The sequence below is a fragment of the Hippoglossus stenolepis genome, chromosome 4, assembly GCF_022539355.2.
Source record: "Hippoglossus stenolepis isolate QCI-W04-F060 chromosome 4, HSTE1.2, whole genome shotgun sequence".
Classification (NCBI taxonomy): Eukaryota; Metazoa; Chordata; class Actinopteri; order Pleuronectiformes; family Pleuronectidae; genus Hippoglossus; species Hippoglossus stenolepis.
Window position 1 is genome coordinate 18,109,158 of NC_061486.1, and position 24,632 is coordinate 18,133,789.

General features: G+C 41.0%; 1 long non-coding RNA gene across 1 annotated transcript; it reads left to right on the forward strand.

Annotated features, from left to right (window-relative positions):
* Window positions 1-512: 512 nt before the first annotated feature.
* On the forward strand, window positions 513-24,135 carry LOC118106703. The gene is made up of 3 exons (XR_004695231.2): window positions 513-592; window positions 22,013-22,063; window positions 23,885-24,135. It is a non-coding gene; the product is annotated as an uncharacterized LOC118106703 (long non-coding RNA).
* The last annotated feature ends 497 nt before the right edge of the window (window positions 24,136-24,632 follow it).

Here is a 24,632-nt window from a genome sequence, read left to right on the forward strand (position 1 = left end):
AGCTTTTCTTCATGTGGCACTGGAGGCACCAGCCAATCAAAGAATGTTTGAACAAACACTGAAACATAAGTGCAAGCGGAGAGAGAAAGAGGAGACAGAAGCAGCTGGTTAATCTGGTGTGAGTTCATGTGATAACAATCGTGGAGGCATAACCGTCAAGTACTAACACAACACATACGTGTGAGTCCAGGGTAATTATTTCTCCTTTTTTTTTACTTTGCTTGTTTGTTCTTGTCCTTAGGAACATGACAGCATTAATCATTACTTCAAACTCTAAGTTCACTGGACAGTATAAGAAGAAAACACATGCTGTTGGGAGGCACAGCCTTTAAGACACTTTTAAAGGCTGTGGTTAATAGTCGTTAATAATCTCTCTGCTTATTAGTTTAGGATAGCCAGTCAAACGATTGGTGGACAAACTGGTCCCTGCAGCTTCAGTGACAGCATGACACTTCTCATCGCCAGCCATTTCCCCCCCCTTTCCCTTTCATTCACATTGTTTCTTCTTTCCCCAGTTTGTCCCTGCTGCTCCATTTCCTTCTCCATCTGCTCTCCATCTTTCGCTCAGCGCCATCATGCCAAGGCCCCTGAAGTAAGTAGCATGTTAAACTACCTGACTCAAATCAAGGCATAACAGAAATATCATTTCCCGTCTCTTCCTTAATGCCAGATACATTTATCTTTCTTTTTGTCCATGCACCACAACCACCCACACCCCCACACCTTCCCAAAATCTCTATTCCTCTCGGTGTGTCTTTGCTGCCAAAGCCAAGGCCTGCAGCTGCCAAGGCTCCGTTTACACAACAGCAAGGTCCCTCTGTGGAGGCTGATAGACAATCCCTGTCATAAAAAAAACATGAAAGAGAATCACACTGACATGGTCACTGACACTAATCACACACACACACACAGGTTTAGTTTGGTGATATTAGTATCTAAATGAGTAGAATGGTAGAATTTATTGTAATTATACTGCAAGAAAAAAAAACTTCAAAATGTATTACTCAGTAGAAAACAGCCAATTATCCCACCCTGAGTATTTCTTTGTTGAACAGAGCTGTTTTACAGCAGGCTGTATGACTTTTCATAGTGAGAAAAAACACTTGCAGGTGTATAACATTAACATTGACTCTGTTCTATTGAAGTCTCCCATTTAACCATGACAGCGTGCCAGTGTGCCGGCATGAACAATGCCAGGACCCTGAAAGTGAACTTCAAACATAATTCATTTCATTATTTATGCCTGTGCTTCACCTGATGTGACTTCTAAAAGGACTTTATTTACAGAGACCAGGGTAAAGTTCTTCTAAAAAGCTCTGTCATAGCTCCACAGAACATAGAGTGCTATATGTTTTTTATGATTTTGCAGTCAATAAAACAAAGAAATAAAGGCAGTTGATATGATGAACTTGTTTATACATCCAGCAGTTCCTCCTGGCTCATGCTAATGCACATTTGTCCTTACTGGTAAATCTAAAACCTTGTTTATGCAGCATTTACATATGAAAAGAGATAGGTCCTTTTCAAACAATGTAACGCCACTGCCCACGTACAGTACTTCCATGTGTCCTTTGTGTTGGCATGGTTAGCAAAAGATCCACTAGAGAGAGTCGAGAGTTTTTGACAATAACAAACATTGCGATTGGGGAGGAGGTTGTGAATATGTAGCTCTTAAGAAAGAGGTAACGCGGCTGCATTGTACACGTGGTGGCCTGTGAGGCCAACAGTTCTGCAGTAACGGTTTCTCACCAACTCTCTTCCGCAAAATGTTCCACCATTGCACAGGTCCCAAAAAACCTGCAAGAAAAAAACTAAATCTATATAAAGAATATGGAGGAGAATGATGAGAAGCAGTTGGTATCAATCTTTGAAGTTGCGTTATTTTGTTTGCTTGCTTTGAATACTGTATGCAACTTGTGTCCAATGTGGCCACAATGAGTCCCTGACCACTTCTGGAGGTGATTTGACAGATCTGATCACAATCCATTCTCAATGCATTTTGGGTGCTTCGTGTGTTCAAGCACGATCCCACTGCAATCTGATCACGCTAAAGGTATTTTAAATCCAGGCGCAGATTGGCTGTTATATATGGGACAGAGCCTTCATTAAACTCTGTAACTTCCACATGGGTTTTTCTTGTGTATCAAAATGTCTGCTGTGAAAAGGTCTCATCTATCATTTTCAGTGTGTTGTCCAGAGAAAAGAGTGTGTTGTTGTTGGTACAGCTCAGAACAGGTAACACTCGATTGCACAACAACTTTTATGACCAGTAAAATGTCACCTTTAAATGCTGGCACGAACACAAAGAGCAGGCAGAAGGTGAAATCTAAAAAAAACAGGCAGAATGTTGAAAACTAGCAGGCAAAAAGAAATACTGTTTACAAGGCTGGAATGCTATGGCCTGGTAAGCACAATAGACAACCTGGCAGTGAATGGGTGTTAGTGGGCTGATTACCAACATGCGAGTAGGTCATTATTGAAGAGTCAGATTCCAGAAAAGTGAGAAGGTCTTGGGTTACTGCGAGGTGAGAGGGGGCAGAAACTGGGGTTAGGGTTAGGGTTAGGGGGTTAGGGCATGACAGAACTCTTTCTCATTGTCTGTTTGTGTGTGTTACTTCATGCTGAGAAAATGAAGTCTGCTTATAATCTCCTGCAAAGGGTGTCTTTGCAACTTCTTAAAGCCAAAATATTGAAGATACGAATGCTGCTGTCTTGTGCCAATGAAGTCATCTTGGAGTAGCAAGCTGCCGCAGACACACAAGCTTGACCAATCGCGAGTTAGTCTCAGCTGTCAATCACAGCGTCTCACCCAATTTTTATATAATCAAATATCTTATTAAAAGCAAACTCACTAGAAAAATGAACACTCGAACGTGCAGTATATCAGTGTGATAGGAAATGTCTAAAATGATCATTTTTGAGGAAAACGTATTTCACATTTGACCTTTTAGGTTGTTCCATATACCAACCATTAACATGGAGGAGTCAGGGTTAATTACCTACATTACAGACAGATGGCAGGAGCTATTCAAGATGCTTTGGCTTCACTTTTGGGGAGCTGTCATGTCATCCGTCTTTGTACACCCAGACATCACAGAGTTTTGTATAAGCTACATATGGGCTGGTTGTTATGTCTGCCCAAACCTTGAAGTCGCAACAAAGTCATCACAGAAAAGTCTGTCGCACCAACATCCTGTTCCGTGTCTCATCGTTGAATTAGATCAACCTGCATGTATGTAAGTTTAGCTTCACGGCATCCACCTCACCCCCCCCCAACAATATGAAGCCCATGATAGCCTGACAACATTTTGTGAACATGAACAATTTGGCAGACGGTGACGTGTTTTGCTCAGTGTGTGACTAATCCTCCTAATTGTGCAATAACATGGTGGCCCACTTTGCGTTGGTGTTTTTGCGGTTCCTATTACAAAGTGTACTTTCTCTGGAGAAACTACTTTGCTTCAGAGAATGGTTTCTTTTCATTGTGCTCTCAGTCCCAGCTTGTTGTTTGGAGTCTCCTTGCACATGAGCCAAGACACAAATAATCGCTGTGTTTAGGGTCGGAGTCAAACTCTCTGTCGCTGCGTAATATGGATCACAGTGTTAAAAATAAGAAATAAAAGATCCTGCACTTTGTTTTGCATCACTCTCATAGTTTTCTGCTATGCTCCACTTGTTTTTTTATTTGTAGTGACATCCTGCTCTCTTTGCATGTGTGATCTTTATTCCATAATACCTCCCTCCTTCTTGTCTTTGAGTCTATCATCTCCAAACTCTCCACTGACTTTCTCTGTTTTGATTTTATGTTGATGTCTTGCCACTATTCTCTGTGTTATCACATTCTCAGTACTTTCTCTCTGCTGTATTCTCTCTATTATGTCTGTCCTCCCCTGTTATTTTCCCAGTTCATCTTCTGTCCAATTTTAAACTACTTCCGCCGCCGAATATTCTTTTTATTGGCTCGCGCCTATTGTCCTGTTAACTGCAGCAACAGACCTGTTTTTTTTATATAACGCAGAGACCAAAGGTGTGAGCTAGACATTGATTGTTCTGGTGGTGAGAGCAAAATGTTATGGATTTTCACTTGTATTCATAGATGTAATTACAGCAGGGTGTTCGTGTTTTCATTAGGTGAGGACAGGAGGTCATCCATCACAGCACAGCCTGGGAACACCTACCATTACTGTCGCCACACACACACACACACACTGTACGGCGACAGAATCACTCATGCTTGGCCGTGCATAAAACCCCAAAACGAAATGTCGCACTTTTGTGAATCAGATTTTTAGATCATTAACTCACATGAACAAGGTTGACTGTTCTCACAGTGTCTGTCACTGGACCCAACTTAAGTGGCACACACCTACAACTGCAGCAGTCATGTCAGCTTCTTCTTTTATCTTCACTCTGTTGTGACTGGTCGGCCGCTTCCCATGTGTGTAGGAAATGTCGGCCTAGGTACAGCTAGATGTATTATACAAATCAAGGGCATTATAATGTTGCATGACATCATGATTTAAAAAAAAGCATTGAGGGCATGGAGGCAGGACCAGCCGTCGACGTCACAGCCAACGTACCCGTAAGAGGAGCTGAGGCCGCCATCGGGTTCGGCGCTGTGCGGGGCTGCGGGATCGGAGTCATGCCCTCAACCGGCTGCCTCAGCACTGTGCAGCAGTGGATGTGCAGGCCAGGAGACGCTCCAGCAGCGCTGTCCGCCTCTCGCCTGCTCTGACCACCTCTTCCGATATGTCAGCTGTGACGTCGACGGCTGGTCCTGCCTCCAGGCCCACAAGCATAATATGTCTCCTTTTAATGTGTTTTGTTTTTTTTGTCAAGGCACAAAGACGATGCCAGTTGTTACATATTTGCCATTGCTTTTTATTTTTGATTGAACCTTTATTTAACCAGGTCTCATTGAGATAACATATCTGTTCTGGTCAATATGGGCAGCAAGTCAAAGTGAAAATGAAAATATTTAGACAGACAAAAACTTCATTGAAACTTTATTTCTCAAAACTTAAATGAATCTATACTTTATTTCCTTTTGGTCACTCATTTAGAATTAAGATATGTTCATTCTTTTGATGAAATATACCATTTTGTTCAATGAAGTAAAAAAGCAATAGCAATATATGGCTATTTAAGACAAAGGGGAAAGTAGTTTGCAGTAGAGAACATGTAAACACAGCCACACATGTTTTTTTTGTCATCCTGCTGAAGGCTCCACAGAGGATATAGAGTTTGTGCATTTCTTCACCTTCAGATTTGTGTCCATGAAGGTGACTGTCCACCCACTGTTGAGCCTCCCTGTGCTATCAACAGTACAAAGCTTTAAATATCATGATGAACAGGTGTTTCCCCATGACAGTTCCAGGTCCACGCACATACCAGGAATGTCTACACACACACACTCTGTATAAGGAGAAGGGAGCTAATGTCCCAGATTATATAAAGCCAACCACATGCTTCTCGCCAATATATATAAACTGCAGCCAAGATTTCCTCAGAGCCGTTAAATACGTAATGTTTCGGTTTCAGATGTACATAAATGCAAATGAATGGCAATGGCAAATTGATCTTGCAGCAAACCAGATTTTAATGAATCAGTATTGTTTTAAACATTATTAACATTGAATCAAATGTCTGTGTGTAATGTGGCAGATTTATGGCTTATTCATGACCCCGATTATGTTGCCTTGTGGGGGCTGTGAATGTAAAAAGGCAATAGTAGTAATAAGATTATACAATACTTAATAGCTTGTTTAGCAGTTCTTTGACCCATAGTGGGCAAAGGTTTAAAAAGGTCAAAATCTAGGCAGTGTGATATTATATATTTATATTTTATTCGCCAACATCATTCAGGCTCCAAAGATGAGGGATCCATATTTTGTATTCGACCCTCCTTGCCTTGTAAACATCCACATCTTTCAGATAGGAAAAAAAAACGCACATAAATACTGCTGTGATATCAACAGAAGTAACATTCACACTCTATAATGTTGAATGTCAGACTTGTTATAAATGGCTCAGTTTGTTTAGTTTGTTCTCCCACATTCAAACAACGTTCAGCCTCTGTCAAGTCCCAACAGTCAACACAGCCACACCAAGCTACCCACACTCATAGATACCAGTCCATACAAATGTGTCTGATTTATTTGATCAAGATCTTTGTATTGTTTCTTTAGAAACTCACAAAAATGTTGAAAAACACCTTGTGATGTTAGAGAAAAAGGGAAAAAAACCAAAATGTTATGGGTTCCTCTGTTACACATAGTTTCCAAGTTTTCTGTTAATCTGTCTGGTGGTTTTTGTGTATTCTTGCCTACAAACAAACAAACATTAAAAGCAACCAACAAATGTAGAGCAAATTTTTTTTTTTGCGATGAGATTCCATCCAATTTCAATGCGGATAGACACATATTGTGTGTGACTCATATCGGGTAAAACAAATGAGCTAGCAGGTCGTCAAACTGTCCACTGAACAGCCTCGGGCAGCGCTGGAAACAGCAGTCCTCCAGACGCAGCTCCTGAGCTCCTGGAGAAGACGGCGTGTGTTTCTCCAGAAGGTCTCCTGTACGACGCGCAGCCTTTCAATCATGATGAAACCACAGTGGGATCTGAGGGATAAGACTCATTTATATAACATCACTTTCTCCTCTTGCTGTGCGTGGCAATACCGTTTGTTTAGCTGTATATTTAAGTCACTGCTGATTGAAATGTGTTTACCTTCAGAGAGCCAGCACTAGTGTGTCTGGGTAATTGTGTAACACTGTGGGAACGTGTGTGTTCCTGTGTGCTAGATTTACAACAGAAGTGTGATAAACATTTTAATCCCAAATAATTACACTGGATCACACACACACACACTAGCAAACACACCAACATGTATACATGGAACCTCTTAGGTGGGATCTTCATACGCTTTCCGGTAATTACCTCGTCTATCAAACAAACGAGCTCCGAGAGAACGCACAAGGCGAAAGACGAGGGGGAAAGAGAGATGAGGGGTAGGAGGAGAAGGGGAGGACCATGGGGAAAGTCCAGTGAGGTTGAATTAAATGGGGGTGTGAAGGAGGGTAAAGCCAGAGGAGGGTAGCAAGAAAGAGTTTACATGGAGCAGGTGTTCTGTTCCAGCGCAGAGTCGCTTCTCTCCTCTGTGCTCGCTTTCGTTTCCAACTTTGTTCCCAACTGTTCCGGCCTCCTTTATTATCATCTCTGTTTCCCTCCTCCATCCTGCTGCTGTCACCCTCTCTCTCTCTATCGCTGCACCTGTGGTCGGCAAACATAAATCTACGCCTTGCCTTCTCTCTCGGCGCCGCATCATCTGAATAGCTATCATTACAGCTAACACCCCGACTGTCCTGAGACGGTCATTCACTCTGGCCCGCAGACAACCTCCCCCACGTGCTCCTCCTCTCGTGTCCCTGCCTCACCTTCTCCCTCATGCTTCACTCGTCAGTACCAGAACAGGGATGAAAATCATGTCGAGCAAGATGGGATTTAGATCCCAGGTCTCCTTTCTTCTTTTCTATCTCTCCTCGTGTTCTTGTCTGAAGCTTAGTCCAGTAATACAACCTTTTATTACATTCTAGTCCCAAAGTACGTACTCTATAAGGATAACCAGGTTTTATACACCTGTGTATACCATGTTTTCTTCTGAGAATAACCAACAGGTCCATGGCCAATCTTGGAGCCTATTTTGTGGCTTCCTGTGTAAACAAGGGTTATCGGGTCGAAGACTTGTCCCAAATCCAACATCCGTTTATCGTACACTCTTCACCGTCTGAAAGGTTTCTTCTGTCACACGAGCCAAACTTTTTCCTCAACACAAAACACAATTTACAATACTCTTTCTAGGTGTTTAAGGTTACAACAGTGTTTTTGGCTTATCTCTATTTACAGCTATATGCGCATGAATGAGGATTCATTAAAAAAGCTGATAGCTGATGAATTTCGGTCAATGTTTCTTTTGCTCTCAAACATGACTTGGTCAAACTAGAAACAGAAAATCTGTATATGAATATATATATATATTTTTCCTCTATGATGTAATTACAGTTTTATATAGCTATTAATTGATTCTTAAGCCACTTGGGACCAGAAGACAACAAACTTACAACAAGCTGACAAACCCAAAGCTCTGACACATTAGTGCCTTGTTACATTGTGCTGGCTTGTGTGTAAGCAATCAATCGCCTACATCCATTAGACATGGACCAGACATGAGTGTTAATTTGCTGCATGTTTCTCATAACCTGGCAAATCTACAACATCGTCTTCACTGACCAGTCACTGTCTGTGTCTACCTGCCAGTCGATCTGTCATTAAACTCAACCGACACCCCTCTATTCTGATTCTATTTTACCATGTAATTACCCAGAAATTCTGCTGCTACAGCTTGTCATTATACTGATTTTGTCGATTCTGCTTTGCTGTTACTTAAAATTGTCTTTCTATGTAATTTAAGATCTGTAAATTAAAGGCTTACCGACGTTTGTTTCAAAGCTTTTATAACAATAAAAGTGTTGTCATTTTCCTCACGTACCAAGTGTCACCAGGCTCTTTTTATTTCTCCCAATCTAAATTTGTTCCTGTGCATTGCAACCTTGACTGACATGCACTTGTGCTGAGTAATTTTGAATGCACCATACTGCAATCTACCCTTGATTATGCATCCTATCTGACGTTCACTGTCTGCTCATTACAAACTCAGCCAGATTGTGCTCATTACAAACTGGGAAACAGAGAGCTGAGATACCTCTATCACACCAGCTGACACAGCACCTGTCGCCAAGATTTAAAGAGCGAGCGTTACCTGGAGTAACATTGGACAGATGTCAGTAGCGCCAGCCAGCTTTGGAAGTGAGCCCAACGATTGAGGTCCAATCCCTATCAAAACAATCGGGGCCACAGTGAAAGAGTCGGCTCATTTACATGATTTGTTGGCACTCGGGTTGTGCGTTCCCATTTTCTATGATAATCATTTAGAAGCTCATGCACATAAGTCACATGACAGGATACATCTTGTGTATAGAAACACACGTGCCACTTTTGGTACAGAAACTATTCTTTTTTTTTTTTGAATGTGCAGTGCTCCCAGCTCCAAGCACGTTTTCTCCAGTGTATCAGATTCTTTTTGTATAATGGCACAAAAGTGTGTGTGCAAGTTCCTGTATCTCTTCGCTGTTTATTTGTGCCTGCACATTCTGTTTTTGGCAACAGGAAATCATTTACAGGATACTGACAGCACAGCAGTTTCCTGTCTGTGGGGGCAAATATGTTGGTAAACAAAGGACGCCGCTCACTGATTCAATTGCATCTGATCTCATCTGCAAGAAAAAAAACAAGCTGAAAGTGCTATTCATCAACATCGCTTCCTTTAAAACCATCCATCCATAATCAATCCGCTTGTTAAGTGTGACGTCACGTGTGACGATATCTTCTTATCCGAGTTCAAACCTTCTTTTCGCAAGCGAACAAACAATAACAGAATCTGTGAATTCATTCACCATCACGCATATTTGAGTGAGGCATCAATTTGGATTTAAAAAAAGGGACTAAATTCAAGTCTTAGCAACATTAGAATACACCAGAAAAAGACTAACATTGTAATTTAATCTATTCCACGATTTAAGCTCCACAGGTTCAACACTGCAGCATTTTGAAAATACCAGAGCTGGCACCCGGAAACAGATATCCCATGTCACGACTTAACAACCGAATACTGCTAATCGGGTCGTAGGGGGGCTGGAGCCAATCCCAGCAGACATTGGGTGGGGGCCTTTGGACTGTGAGGGCAAATTAAAGCACCTGGAGAAAACTTATGCAGATACAGGGAGAACATGCAACTCCACACGGAAAGACCAAGCTGAACCAGGATTCTAACCAAGAACCTTCTTGCAGTATGGGGACACTTTTAACCTCTGTTGTCCTGGACAATTTGAAACTGCCATTAACTCACCCAGAATATTACTGATTCAGTCTGTTGTGACATAAAACCTGACCAGTTCCCTAATGAATGCCAATTATAATATATTTATATTCATCATGCGTCATCCTCTTCTGTGTCTCTGCTGTCTATATATATGTTTTCCTTTAACCCATTAATCATCTTTTTGTATTGTCACTTTAGTCCTTATATGGACAGAGGCAGTAATAGAATAAGAAATAAAGAGTATGGAATAACATATATAGTAAAAGGGCTCTGGGGCTACCTCACACTGACATTTAAATACAAAAATGGTAGAAAAGGTACATGCAGGGGCTTTAGCATGTCGCCCCTGATATGAAATAAAGTGATTTAGGGCATAAGAGCGCTTGGTCTACTCATTCCTGATATTACAATTGTCTCCTTGGGCGGAGAATATAAGAGCAGAGGGAGCTATGAGCTGGGCTCTAAGTGCTCTGAAGCCTCTCAGTGGCTCTCTGCTTTCAGTATCAATCTCCTGCGTCTTCTACTCCGTCTCCTCTCCTATCTGTCTTCCTCTCTCCACTGCTCAGTCAGTGGTTTTTTGGTGTTTCTTCCGATTGTCCTCATATTTCTCTGGAACTTTCTCCCCTTTGATTACTCCCTCTGCCTGTACTCATATATACGTACATACATTCTCCATCACTGTCTATATGATTACACAAGGCTTTGATCAGGTTGACATCAGCCCTGAGTGAAGGAAATGGAGCGCCTTCATTCATGCTGACACACGGTGGGGTGTCCCAGATATAAAAAAAGAAAGATTAAATAAAAACCAAACTGACCTTCCAGAAAAACGGTTCAACATGGCCCAGCTTTTACCACAATGCAACACCATCTATCTACTGGCTTTATATCTACACTAGAGCTGTTTCAACAAGATTTTATAAAATTGAGAATTTACTAAATTAAACTGAACTACAGTGTCGGGTCCCGTCTGTCCTGCTGTTACTGCAAACATGTCTTGTCAGAGTTTTGTGAGGACACTTTTTGTTAAAACATTTCTGTCTGAAATGTTTTAACAAAAAGTGTCCTTTTTAATTGAAAAATCACTTAACAGAAAAAACAACTAGAAAAACATCTCCGAAGCCGAAACTGAAAAACATAGATCACACTGTGGAAAACACTAGGAACTAACGAGAGAAGGAGCGAGGGTGATGACGCAGAGGGATGACGAGCATGAATGACGACCATGGACGACGACGAACCAACAAGGACAAAGGGAAGCACAGAGACTTACATACACAGGGAAGGCAGGGGCAGCTGAACACAGGTGGAACACATGAGGACTGGTGCAGACATTCACAAGGGCGGGAAACAGGACAAAGGCAGGAAGTCCAGATGGAAAACACAAGGAGCAGAAACTACAAAATAAAACAGGAAACAGAACACAGGGAGAAAAACATGAATCTAAAAACAGAAAGAAACACAGGTACGGGTCGAATACAAACATAAACACAGGGATAGACATGAAACACAAGGAGGTCATAATCAAAACTGAAAACACTCTTTATAAAAGCGGCAAGAATATATAGACCAGAGTCATAACCATGCCATGTCTGACCAGGCTGCAGCTCCACAACTCACACTTGCATCTTCTTTTGAGCTGTGACGTTTAAATACGTAAATATTGAATGAACAGCAAAGTGAGATCCTTTAAAAATATACATATTTAAACATATGAGGTGAACTACATGGAACTTCTGCAATATTCTTTCTTACTAGTTACAAATGTCAATGGGAATTTTGATAGGATTTTCTTATTTATGGATCAGAACCCTGCTGTTCTATTTTTACTTTAGCTGTCTTTGGCCAACAGCATAAAAAACAAATGTATTTGTGTTTTAGTTCCCAAACATTAAGCCTTACTACATGTCGTTTGCTATAATCCCTCCCTAAACTTCACCTTAACTTCTAGGCACATATTTAAAAAAAAAAAAAAGAATTGTCCAAACATTGGCTATGAGGTAGAGAACCGAAATCAGATGTTCTGTTCTTTGGAGGATGTCCGTGATTTGTGTCACCAGCTTGTTGCGCCCTTCTTGCTGTCATTTTGCAACAGAGCTGCAGTTGAACACGATAAGTACATTTTAATGCCCCTTGGTGTTTTAACAATTAGCTGTTTGGATGAGTTGAAGCCTGATTCTTTTCAAAAGTGTAAGCATCAAATGCTTTGGTTTCGCCGTTTGGCGCTGCCATCATCTCTTTGAAAAATAGTATGTCACCAAAGGACAAAGAATCCTGGGATAGGGACGCATTTTTCGGTCACATTTGGAGGAAGCTTCGAAATGGGACGGCCTAGTTGTGCAAAATCAGTCATCAAATGCAGCCTCTGAATCGAGACACAGCTCTAATCTCTGTATGTAATCCAAGATTTTGCTAAATTGTCCAACTAACTTTCTTACAATTAATGAAATGAAAGATAAAATTATAATCTCTGTGGTAACTTTCTCTACTGTGCAGTGCTTTGGCCTCTGATTAAGCTTCAAAACCATGGATCTATTAATCAAACCGACCTTCCTGGATCATGTTTCATCATATCACTGGTACCCAGAGCAACTCTCCAACCACAGTGCTATTTTATGTCTGAACACCCGTGGCCACCTGTGGCTGCTGTCAGCCTGCATCAAGCTGCTCCTGTAAAAAGACAAAAGCACAGTGTATTGAAAAGTGCATAGATATATGAGGAAATTAATAAATGATACAAAATTGCCCTCAGACACACACACACGCACACACAACAGTTTTAAGAAGTTGTTGGTTATGACCTGTCATACCAGTGTTTTAAACAGATTTTGCCTGCTTGCAGCAATGTGGCATCAAAGCTCTCTCTCTCTCTCTCTCTCTCTCTCTCTCTCTCACACACAAACACACACACGTCACAAAACCAGACACACTCATCTCTTTTTCTTGCTCTCTATTTCACAGTCAGACAGATTGTATGCACAAAGCAAACCTTCCCTGCAGCTTTTCCTTTTCTGTCCAAGCTTGAGACATGTGCTAATTCGAAATACAATTCAAAATAGTTTTTTTTTAACTTGATTCCTTTTGACTGTTTTATTCAATTCTTTTCTTTTGGCATGTTTTTGTCTGAGCAGCATATTGCTCGTAGGCGCAGACAGAGACTCACACATTGTCACGACGACTCAGAATTCAGACTCGTTGCAGTGACATCGACGTGGATGTGCTGCAACGGCTGTGTCAAAAATATTTAAAGCACTGAGTGATTGTTGTATTCATCAATCAAATTATTTCATTGTATTTTAATTATTGTTTTTTGTTTCCCTGCTCTTTCATTTTCAACCCAATAGGCCCAATGTTGAAGGTTTTACTTGCATTAAATATTGTCAAACCTGTTTATGTTTACGCTTCTACTTTCATTTCCTGATATTTGTTTCCTTGTGCTCATTATTAGAATACTGTCATGTTAGATGGTCCCACCATGCAACCCTCATAAAATGTGTGAGTCTGGTAAAAATGTGACAGTACCGGCAAATGCACGTGTTGAAATGATACTGTGGACTGCATGATAGCACCCTGCTTTAAGAGTGCTATTTGTACAGGCAAACTTGTCTTGTTTAAGTGAATGCACATGAAATTGAAAAGAAGAACCCCTCCGATAGCGCTTTCAGAGCACTTTGATCAAAAGAAAAATAGTCGGGTTGATTTCCTCAACAGCACCTGTATGTGGCTCCCACGGTGGGAAGAGGAGTGGGAATCAATGCAGTGCACTCAGGTGAGGTGTGTTGTCAAAGTGCAGTTAGGTGACTCACAGGAATGCATTGAATTGATGCTAAAGAGAAGTTCACAAGAAATAAAATCCACAACCGCATAAACATACTATGCCTCCTTCTTAGTGTTTGTTTAAACCCGATTTGATTGGCTGGCACCTCTGTTGCCATAAAAAACGTTTAGCTCTGCAACGTGACGCAATGGAACCACAATGCAATCCGGCAACGCACGACGTCCCCCTATTCAATGAATGAGGTGCGTTTTGGTTGAAGCCAACAATAAATATGTGTAAATCCTGTGTAATCAATGCATTGATGATTAAGTCTTATAAAACCATCTTCAGGCATTGGAACTGTGCCTTTGTTGTAATCTGGTTGGTCACGACTCAGCATTCCTCCTAAATTATGCAGTGCTGTTGAACAGAGTTTGAAAATCAGGGGACACAATCAGTTCCATGAAAAATATTACATTTAGAAACACATTTAAAACGTCTGTCTCCTCTCTACATCTTTAGGACTAAATTCCACCAGTTACTGTACCTCTCTGTGTACTGGCACATATTTTCTGTGCCAGCTATAGCAGTGCCTTTGACCTGAATCTACAGCTGCTACAGGTAGCAGAAGGGAGTGGCAGGATTACTGTCGTTTTGAGGAACAAGAACAAGTGAGGCACTGATGTAGAATTTGGTAAAAACCTGATGATGGAAGCAGATAAAAGCCTGATGGTGGAGAATCACAGAGTGATAATAACAACCATTATTGTCCCATTAGACACAACAACAGCCTGGTAGGTCAAAGAAATGCACTGAAACTCTCGGGGAAAAAAATCCAGGAGAGCGACATGTCCACTTTGATCTCTGGTAGAAGATGTGTGTGTGCGTGTGCGTGTGTGTGTGTGTGTGTGTTCATGTGTTAATGAATGCCGTCATTATTGAAACACTACGACACACTATGTTAGCATTCAGCTGAATTTCTGTGATATTCTTCTTAGGAGAGAGTTTATGCTGAACCCAGTTGGTGATGTCATGTTTGTTGCTACTAAGTACAATCATAATCATTTACTGAGTCTCGGCTCTAGATTTACTAATTTCAGCCTGTTTTTTATTTTTATTTATTTTGGACCATAGACTTTTTAAAGATGGACGGCATGCTGACTCCCCAAAAGTGAAGCCAAATCATCTTGATTGCCCCAAAGTGGCTGGCATTAGCATAGGTCATAAACCCTCCCTTCTCAATGTTAGTGGATGGGACATCAAGCTAATAAATCAAACTACACGTCAAATATATGTTTCTCAAAGATGGTTTCTATCATTTTAGGTACTTCTTGTCCACTGTAGTGTAAGTTGTTTACCAGTGTGTTTGGTTTTAATTAGTTATGTGATGCCATAAAAACAGGGCGAATCATCTTGATTGACATCAATTGAAATATCTAATTGGTTGTAATTGAAATACATTAAGTCCACCTTTTAGGCATACATATTTTTGAGTGTACCACACAGATTATTTTTTAACCAATAGTTTTCACTTGTTAAATTACTCTTGAGTTAAACTTTATGGCTGGTGTCCAAAACACCCAACTGTTTCTAGATATTGTGAAAAAAAAGCGAGGCTGCTGCTCAGGAGAGAGTGAGGCTCATGCTGCAAAGTTGATGATGATTCGAAAACAATGACAATGATGTACTGTTTCAAAATTGTGATGTGGGGTCTGTTTCCTTGCGTTGTCAGGGACACTTGTCTGCCAACAGTGAGATACAGGGGAGGGGATGTGTGAAAGAGTACAAGACAAAGCACAATGCCAGCACCTGTCTCTATATATCCCCTATCCATCTAACTCTCACAAAGACACATGCTTTCCTTCATTTTCCTCCTCTTCTCTCATTTGCTTTACCTTCTTTTCCTTTAATTCCCACTCCGCTCTCGTCCTCTGCTCTGCTCTCCGCCCCTCTCTCTCTCTCTCTCACACACACACAGTCACTCTTACAGATACACATGGAGAGGAATCCATCACTTGACGGTAACCATGTTACCATGGTGCCTCAGGTAATGAAAAACAAGGATCAAGTCAGTTTAGGAGGCTGAGCTGTGACAGGAGACACAAACATACCTGTGTATATTTGTTGGGGCAACACTCTGCTTTACCATTTATGTACTGTCCTGAATTTGTAGTGCTACAAATTCTGCAGAGCTATGAAGCAAACGACGCACAGATGTAATTCATTTCAATACGGCAGCACACTACAGTATCTCTGTTTATGTTCAGCTTCTTTTCCTTCTCTGTTTGAATGTGCAAAAGAAAAAAGGTGTGTTCTCTGATGTGTTAGTATGTATGGAGGTGTTCATTTCGGAGCATACCGTGAATAATGTGGTAGACAGATTGATAGATAGAAACATAGATGTCATGAGAGCGTGTGTATTCACGTGGGAGGTATGAGCTGTATTGAGGTGTGTGTTAATCTTATATACCATGGAGAATAATTTGAACCTGCAGTCACAGGATTAAAGGATAAAGATAGGAAGGGAGAGAAGAAAACACACAAAAGTCTAGACACCAGGTTTGTTGTATTAAATTTGGTTTTCCTTTACATTTACATTTCTCTGTATTTTCTACTGTATTGTCTTAGTGTACATATATGGAGCTCTCGTATCTCTTAGCTTTGCTACTTCCGCCCTCAGCTCTCAGAGCACTGATTCAAGGTCTCTAAGACTTTGTATTGAGTACGTCTAATTACACACAACAGGGAAAATGAGAACACGATGGGAAACGGGAAATGTGGAAGCGAGAAAGACAAAACCTTGGCGAGGATAATTCTTTTTAAGTCTGTGAAACGCACTTTGGAGGTCTTGTGGGATATTCAGGCATAAAGCTCCCATTATAGCCGCATACAAACATATACAGACTTACACCATATGTTATTATACACACTGAACATAAATTCAGAAAGCAGCATTGAAAATTACACAGGCTTTATCCTATAGTCACACTATAGGCTTTAAGTACTCACATACATACTCTCAAAGCTATAGGGAGCGTCCCATTAGGAATTAGGATAGCAGTAGAGGGGATACCTCTGCCAAAGTTCAACTGTCTCCTTAAAATCAATCAAACTGCAGCAAATGTCACACTCCCAGATTCAGATCTGCACTAAAATGTACTGAGTTCTTCCCTGAGCCATACCACATCCTTCCATCCAATGGTATCATGGAAAGCTGTTCAGTAGTTTTCATGTAATCCCACTTACAGACCAACCAACGTACAAATGGACATGGGTGAAAACAAACTCCTTGCTGGATGTAACTATGGCAACCCAATTCCTTAACTCAAAATCAAAGCTTTAACTTAATTTTCTAAATGTTTGCTAAAATGTAATAATAATACTAATAATAATATTTCATAATGGCGTACTCATCATATCTTTTATTTCATAAGATGACGAATCATGTGTTAACCTAAATAAGCTGTAGATTGTGTCAGTGTTTCTCATTATTTATCCCGACTGTGGCGACCCACCATATTCTGATTAGTCCAATTTCTCAAAGTCAGTGTTTTGCTCCGTTGATTCCTTGTGGAGCTGTTTTCAGTGCTATTTGGCTCATGCTTGCTCGGTTTCTCCATCTCACAAGCTCCTGCTGTCATCCATAACGTTTTTATCGTCCTCACAGACAGCGAGATCTCATAGTTTCAGCTGCATCTGTGTGCGTTCCCGAAAGTCAGGGGTATTCAACACAGTTCTGTGAAGAACTTCTCTTTTACTCTCTAGTCTGTGTCCTACCACTGTCGCCTCTTGGTTTGATTCTGGTTCGGCCTGGGTCTTTCTGTGTGGAGTTCACATTTTCTCACTGTGTCTGTGTGGGTTTACTCCAGGTTCTCCAGCTTCTACCCACAATCAAAACACATTCAGAGTGGGATTAAGGTTAATTAGAGACTCTAAATTTTCTGTAGGTGTGAATGGTTGTTAGTTTCTGTATGTTAGCCCTGCTATACGCTAGCGACCTGTCCAGAGAATACCTCGCCTCTCGTCCAATGGGATTGGCTCCTGCCCCCTGCAACCTATTAAAAGGCTAAGCAGTGTAGATGATGGATGGATTGTCTCGCGTTGCGATAACTTTTTATTTTTTTTATTATGTTTGTTGTCCTTGACCTTTGACCCATCAGCTCCAAAACACAAAATCACAAGCAATACTCTGCTTCTGCCTCTGCCAATCCGTGCATGTTTCATTAGTTCCTGTTATTAGAGTATAACAGTAGGTGGACCCTGATGGATCATGACAATGGATTGTGGATTGTGGTGGCAGCTGATCGTGGACTTTTATTACAACAAGACTGCTTGATATACAATATAACTACTCAGATACTCTGATGTTCTCCATCACATGTGGCTCTCTCTGAGGTTTCTATGTTCTTTTTCCCCTGTAAATAGTTTTTTTTTTGTATTTTTGTTGAGGGTTAAGGGCAGAGTATGTCACACCTTGTTAAGCCCTATGAGACAAATTGTGATTTGTGAATATGGGCTATACTAATTAAATTTGATTGATTGATTGATTATTAGGCCATTATGTCCCTGACTGCTGGGACCCCTTTTTGTTCTCATGTTTTCGAGCTTTGCGTCTGAGGGGGAGGCGTGTTTCCTGAGTTGCAGCACGACAGCTTGGCTTTGTCTACATGAGAAGGAACCGCAGCAGGTGCTGTGATGCTATTGCTAATTCTAAAAATCTGTTTCCGTTTCTTTCTCCAGAGCCACCTGTAACATTTCTTCCTCGTAAACCGACCTGATAGTCACACATACAAACTCTTAATCTATCCAAACAGATGTTCGAAACGTAAATATTATGCTGTTTAAATATTTAATCCATACCTGACAACTGTGATGTAACTGCTGTAGCCATTGTTCAAGCCCCACGTGCATTTGTTATACGTGCTATTGAAATTGTTTCAGCCTGATGAGGAAGTGTCCGCTTGAGAATACATTGTTGATGCAATGTTTACACTATGTGTGTGAGGCTTATGCAATGCCAGTGCTGAATACAGGGTCATTCCTTTCGCATATTGATGGAGCAGATTTGCTGGTAGCTGTTCTTTTTTGCTGCCACAGCCATTGTCTAGCCTTCACACAGATTTAAAAACATTAACATTAAATATATTTGTTTTGTTTGTCGCTATCTCTGCTTTAACGATACTGCTGCCATTTTCCCCTGATTTGTAGCTCTGGTAAAAGGGTACATTTGTCATGATGATATATTTCGCCTGTACCTAGAAGAACAATTTAATCATAAAAGAAGGAAAACTGGTTTATTTGCATTGTAAATCCTCCAAAATATAAGCAATAGTACAGAGTCCCAATGTGCATCAATAGAGAACAATAACTGGTGCTGTTTAAGCAATCCTGCACACACACACACACACACACACACACACACACACACACACACACACACCACACCCACACCCACACACCCACACACAAATACACAGGTCATTTATCTAAAGCATTGAAATTTCCTACCCATATTCTGGAGTGCACTTCGTATTGAAACAAACAGCAACTGCTAATGTTGCCACCTGGGAGGACACACAATCCAGTCCAACATTCAAATGCAATGCAGAGCAAATTAACACACTACCTTAATCACTGCAGGTCATTATGATGAACGCATACAGGGGCGTATTCAAACAGAAGATCCATAGTAAACATATGGAGACGAGCTCATACACCAGGAAAGTATCAGATTGTGAAAAATGCGAATGCCTCTTTCCATTAAGACATGAATGTATAATGCAGTAGTCAATTTACAGCCGTATTGTCTCTGTCCTATTAAGTCCCTGTTGTCAATCACACAAAAGCATTTCAAAATGGGGTCTTTAGAAAAACAGATTTCCTCAGAACATCAATTACACTGTTATGGAGCAGCCAGTGAAAAATTCCTGTGCAGCAATCCATGACCATAACGATGACTTTCCCAAACGAATTCAACCTGCGGGGACACGCGATACATGAGTTTATTCAAGTCAACTTAATCCTTCCTCTCTTGTTTCCTTTCTTATTTATTCCCCTCAACGTTCTCCGCTTCCCTTCTCTGTATGCCGCACCGTGGTCAGCTTAAAACATTGTTCTTACTAAAGGCGAGGGTATTTGTTTGCTCCAATTATTTTTTTCCATCTGGAAGGCTCAATAAAACAACATCTGATCGATACGAGCCGGCTGCCACCGCTGAATCTCTCTCTCTCTCTCTCTCTCTCTCTCTCTCTCTCTCTCTCTCCCCCTCTGGAACCTTGAATTCATCCCTGACCCTGAGCCAAAACCACTGCAATAAACCTACACACACACACAAACATACACACAAGTGCACATTGAAATGCAATCACTCAGTTTCCCACACAAACACACACACACTGGCCTGCTCTAGTTGACACACGCCGTTGAGACGCCAACTGGCTGATTACCGACAGGACCCTCTGTGCAATTATTTACCAGATCCCTGAATAACTGACAAAATAAAACATAAGCAGGGAATAAATTAAAACGAGGGAAAACGCTGATTTCCACCTGAGAGAGAACCGATATCTACCAGTAGTAAATATATCTAAATAAGAGGAGAGCCAAAGCGTAAAAAGAGAAGATGAACAAGTAATGAGAAGTGAGAAAGATGAAGACGGAGAGGGGAGCCAAACCGGACAGAGGGACAGGGGGAAAGGAGGGAAGCGAGCAGATGAAGATGGAAAGCTAAGACAAATCCCTTCTTAACGTGCTAAGCTCCTCTCCATTAGGGAAAAGCAACTGCATTTGGGGAGAAACCAAAAAACATCTTGATGTTTCGCGCAATTTAGGTCAACTGCATCCAGAGTGTTTTCTTAAAGTCACTAAACAAGTAAATACGATGATATGTTGTAACATTGAGAAGCATCAATCTACTTTAGAAAAGATATCAGAAGCCAGAGTCAAGGGCAACCGCCATGAGGGACATGAAGGAGAACGGAGAAAAACAAAGACGTTGATGTGATCACAGAGGTAAACACGGCATGTGACAGGGTAATGCTGCAGCGGAGAGGCTGACACGGTGAGACAGGTTGACATTTGAGCAGGGCGGCATGAGAAGAGGGCAGGTTTACCTGAAACAATCGGATTGTAAGGAGAATCGCGTCGTGCAGTAAGTCGCACCGTGTCAGGTGAAGTTAAAAAAACAAACAATCAGCTGTTAATACAGGTAAAAGAAAAGAAAGTGGTGACTGTTTAAGAAAGAAGTAAGGGTCACTAAGGTTCTGGAAGCCAGAGCATCAACCGGTAACGCTTCAGATTGCAGCCTACAACTTATGGCGTAGATACTCATGAGTTATGGTGTAGTGTATGGTGAGTTTTTGTACTAACACTGTACCACTACAGTGCGTACAAATACTTATATGTAGGTACAGGAAAATAAGATTTGAAGTGATAGAAACAATTCAGGATCTTATCTGTCATACTTTGAATGATTCATCAGAGTGAAGGAGGAGAAGCATCATCTGAGGGAGATCCAAAGGTGCTCTGCTATTTTCATGTCAAAATTGACATTTGGTATCCACTGACTTCTTGAACCAAGCTGCTCAGACAGTACACGTCTCAGACAGCTGCTATTTGTGTCACTTGAACTGGTGAAGGCCCGTCCTAAAAGCATCAATCAGTATACTCCAACCAAAGAGGGTGGCTGAACTGCATCTGAAATGCCAACACTTTCCTGAAACCGAAATTATAGGGGTTTCTGTAACTTTCTGAAAATGCTAATTCCCGTCTACTTCATGGAGTGATTGGTTGAGAGTGTGGAGTTGAGAAACCAGACAGGGTTTCAACCTCTGTCTCGAACTCTCTATTTTAATCTTCACACAACTGGTGCAGCAACACCAGGAATGCCTTCCAGGAAGGACTGTCAGGTGTGGCCAGTCGGAACAGCTACACTTATTAGCTCTCGTGCCTCTAATGTGGTTGGACAACATGTTAGAACTTGTTTGTTTGGAGCATACCGCCCTACAAATCATACATGAAAATATATTCATTCTTACTCTTCCAGACAACCACAGTAGAGGTTACTGTGATATCCAACTATTACTAATCACCATCGAATTTTAAAAGTACCACCTTTCAATAGTTTTGACAGTAATTGAAGTTAATGGCTTCAAACAGGTAGCATTTATTTCAAGAATATCGTGATGGATTGCATTGTATTTGAATGAATCGTTTAATGTGCGGACAGATCCAGAGTTTCTTTCCTTTAGCCCAGGTTGGAGGTGTCCACTGTGTAAAGTCAGCATCAAACTGACAGGTTGTGTCTCTTGTTTTGACAGGTCGTCTATCACAAGGACAAAGCCCCAGGAGCCCACAGGCAGGCGAGTGAGGTAATTCTAGCTATAATCACGGATCTGCATTGTCAAAAGAACAAAGTTGCACTGTGTGGAATCTTCCTTCAAATCTATTCAACCATTACAAAATCATGAAAAACGTTTTATGTATTAAGCAGCTGAACATTCATTCGTGGTTCTTTGGCATAGATCTATTTCAAAGAGCAGCCTTCACAATACAAAATGGCTGAAATATGATAAAAAGCCAATGAAAACCAAATATTGATTTTGGTGACCCTGCACCTACCCCTGTGCAATTCAATTACGGCATCCTTTCAGTTTTCAGTTGACTAAATAAATTTCAATATTTGTGGCGTCCATTAATGCTCCCAATAGACAGAATTGTATTGATGTCAGTGACCCTATGACTTATACTCCAGCACCCATCCAGCCACACTCCACTCTGATCTGTATAACCATTACAGTCCGGTACAATGTTAATAAGAAACTAGGGAGACGAGGCCATGAAAGAGGTCTGCACCATTTTAATTGCTTTACTAACAAACTGCACATTGACTGAAAATCACGCCGCCATCCACTGAGTGGCTGCTCCCTCAACATTTGCAGTTCAGCACGGTGCAGAGCAGTGCATTACATGTGGTGTTGGCAAAAGAGCAGCAGACTTGAACCGTGTTGCTACCAATTCACGTTAGATCAACACGAGAGCATGAGAAAGCAGAAGCTGTAATGCCAACTACTGTGTGCAGAACACAAGGGACAAATATCCCCCTCCCAGAAGTCCACAGAGTATTAGATTGCTTTCACACATATAAACAGGTACAGATGCAGGCTTCTTATGTCATGCCCTAAACATTTATACAGTTTACAGTTGTTGCCTTCGTCTAGGAGGTTATGTTTTCACCCCTGTCTGTTTGTTTTTTGTTACCCCAAATCTACAGGATGGATTACCACAAAACTTAATAGAATGATGAAGTATGGGTCAGGGAAGAACCCAGAAATGTTGGTGTTAATCCGGATCAGAAGGCGGATTCAGGAATTTTGCATCACTTTCTTTAACATAGCGCTTTTTGAAGTTTTCACTGATTTCACAGGGAATAATTCATGGATCTTGATGAAAAAAGTCTGGCACATTAAGGGGACTGACGTGTGTGCAATGTGGTTCAGCTTGATTGAATTACACTATCGGGCCTTGGCGTGGTGTACTATACTAGTTTATAATGTATCGTGGTCTTTACAGTTGCAGCTAGTGAGTCTGTTTGAGCTAACAAGCAGTACATTGTAGTGTCTACGCTCATGGACTTTCACATCTAATTCCTATTGTTCCACCTTCTGATCTCCTTGATGCATCAAGTCTATGATAGATATAAACTTTACTGGGACGCTTCCTGTACCACATCATACCTTTGTGATTATGTCATCCCTAATGCAGTAACAATGCATAATTGCCATGCCAATGATAACAAAAAACACCACCTTTCAAAAATGTGCTACAAGTGAATACAGAAAAGGGGTTTCACACATTCCCCATATTTTCTACCCTCTGACATCACTAAAATAACATGTTAGTGAAGCATAAAAAGAAGGTTGCATGCAGACAAAGTTTGAGGAATTATTCCATCTCTGCCTCTGACCCATTAACAGAAACACGACCCAGTCAGTAAGTGACAGACAGCTCTGGGGCCCAATTTGCTGGATGATAAATTGTTGGGGCTCTGGTGTAACACGGGACTATTTACACCCTGTTATTTGCATGTAAATGTAGTATTGTTGGCACAGCTCTGGTCGCTGTGTCTTGAGTGTGTGGTGGCATTTCAGGCCAAGTTCAGACCTAATATTAACACCCACATCCATGTTCAGATCACAAGCAGACAGCTCTAAGTACAGAGGCTGACGCACTGAAGACCCAATAAGGGAGCAATGGAGACCCATCTGCAGGAACCCGCCCTGACAAAAAATATGATGAATTCTATTGGCAGGTGAGAACTGACATACTTAAAGTTGTCCTCTTGTGACCCTATCTCTCAAGATGGATGTTAATACCATCTCTTAACAGGGCCTAAGTGATACTTATTTGTGCTTCTCCATTTTATCATACTTGCCCTCTGTACCTACCCACTTCTCTAGCAGTAGTGTACACTGCCAGTGTTTTTCTAGTGTTTAATATTCTATTCTCAATTTTTCTAACAGTGATGGTCTGGTTTTGTTTGCCTTATTAATTCTTACTGTAGAGCATTGAAACAATACAATCATTTTAAACTCCAGTCAATTGGAGTTCATAAGTTGTTGAAAGCCACGAGTCCAGGATATTGGGTCATCCATTGAAAACAACATTAAGATATACATTTAAATTTTTCACAAAGTTATATTGTTTCAAATGCTCTACTTACCAAATGTTTAAGAGATGAGTAGCATAAATATTTAGAGACAAAACAGAAGCATATACTTGAGCAAATACTGCATAATGAGCATAATCCACTCTGGATCTGGTCCTGCTCAGCAGCAGAGACATCACAACATCAGGTTATTCAAGTACAAGTAGTTGGCCAGGCAACATCTTCAGAAATGCAGAAATGTCAGACACTAGACTCTAGGAATCCCTACGTGA